This window comes from Trachypithecus francoisi, unplaced genomic scaffold, assembly GCF_009764315.1.
Source record: "Trachypithecus francoisi isolate TF-2019V2 unplaced genomic scaffold, Tfra_2.0 Lachesis_group2, whole genome shotgun sequence".
Classification (NCBI taxonomy): domain Eukaryota; kingdom Metazoa; phylum Chordata; class Mammalia; order Primates; family Cercopithecidae; genus Trachypithecus; species Trachypithecus francoisi.
Genome location: NW_022681465.1, coordinates 30,031,188 through 30,033,297, shown reverse-complemented (window position 1 = coordinate 30,033,297; position 2,110 = coordinate 30,031,188).

Sequence of the window (2,110 nt, the reverse complement as noted above, 5' to 3'; positions counted from 1 at the left end):
CAACAGACTTATATGCCCACTGTGCAGTAACAGGCCAATTACACTGATACAACAGGGCTTGCAGCAGAGAAAGAGTTTAATGATCATAGGCTTCCCAGCAAAGAGGTGGGGGGAGACCTTCAAATCCATTTCCCCGAGGTCTCGGCAGGGTCTTTAAGGGTATCATGGAGGGCAAGAAAATGAAATGACTAAAAATTAGGGTCATTGATTGGTCAGGGTAAGGGAGACAAAATCATCAGGACATGGAAACTACTTTCTTTAGTGAGTCTTCTCTGTGGGGTCCTTCAGAAAGCTGACATCAGTAGTTTCACTGGTATGTAGGACCTGAAAGAATATGTCAAATGGAAAATGTAATGCTTCCTACTGTTCACATTGCTATCTATAGAATAGTTAAGGAAAACTGTAATCTTGTAACAGGGTCTCTGTAATTCTGAGGCAATAGACACTGAATAGCTATGAGGAAGCAGGTCAGAGAGTAAGCTGAACTAATGATGAATGCTGAATATGCTGCAAACTTGGTTTATTTTTGTTTCTCTCCCTCCCTTCTTTCCTGATTAATTTTGTAAAGCTTAGAGGAATAGTTTAAATATTTAAAAAACCTTATTGGTATGTTTTTAATTTGTAGAATCAATAGAATCATTATCTAAAAAAAGAGTTTTAATAATGTTTGTGAAAGAGAATGAACGTGTTATAAATCTTATGATAATATATGTTATTGTACAGCTGATGGAAATGAGGAGGCAGCAGACAAGGAAGGAAGCACAGAGACATTAATTTCTTCATTAAGAGACACCAGAAATAAAGTTTTAGTTCTATTCTTCAAAGTTATAATGTTAATAAGAACTGATGAAAAGATAATATAAATAGGAAACAGAATTTAATAATGTATTTTACTTAATGTAATCCACCATCTTTCATATCTGGAAGAAGAAATATTAAAAGTTTGATTAATTCATTAATTAACAAGAGCAGACATATTATGGAGATAACAACCAGAATATTGACAGAAGAAATACTTAACAAATACTTACAAGTGCTTGCCTTTGGAGCTTGAAACTATTGGTTAGTCTATAGGGCAGGAGCCTTCCGCCTTTCTATAGTTAACAGTTTGTTGTGGTGGTGATGGTGGTGGCTTTCTATGTTTTAAACCCAGTGTATGCAGAATTTTGATAATTTAAAAAAAAATATTTATACGTGTGTAAATAAACAGAGTTCCTAAAAAAACAGATTTGATTTTTGTTTGTAAAAGGATATGTGTAACTTTTAAAAATTAAGCTTTCCCTATAAAAATATGTGTGTAAATATTGCCAAGAAGTCATAAAATAAAAAATTTGATGGGTAATTTTTCAAAATCAATATTAAACATACCCTAATTGAAGTGATTTGCTGCCGTCACAGGGATAGATGAAACAATCAACAGATTATGATAGGAAACCAGGGGGAACGAATATCTCATAGTTCTGTGTATGCCCAACTTGTGTTTCAAAGCACTGAAGGATAAGTGTATTGTTTACTAAATGGTGTTGTGATAACTTTCTAGCTTTTATTAAATAAACGAGATTGGATCATTCTCTTACCTATTATAATAAATGAGTTCAAATGAATCAATATTCTAAATTTAAAGGAATGAAAACATAAAAGTACTACAGAAATACAATCAATCTCTTTCTCACATACTCTTAATCGCAGAGAGAGTAAGGTTTTTTTAAACCTCAGATAAAACCCAAGACAATTATTTTGTTTATAAAAGTGTTTAACAACTTTTATAATTAAAAACTCACTATGAACAAAATAAAAACGAAATAAAAAGAGCCCAGCAAGAATTGTAACATTTAGGACAGTAATGATTTGTATACATTGCTCATCTATCATAAAATTGAGGAAGCTAGTATAAGAAACAGAAAAAAACTCATAAAAATATTCAAAACACATGGAAGACATACAGAAAATATTTTGTAAAGATAATTTATTTTTACTATGGAAATCCAAAAAGTATTTCACTTAGAAATTTGGCAAAGACAAAATGTTATCATATAAAGTTGAACCTTACGAAATAGCTGATATCCAGTTGTTCTTAATCCATAAATCTGCAATTGTATAGGGTTCGACC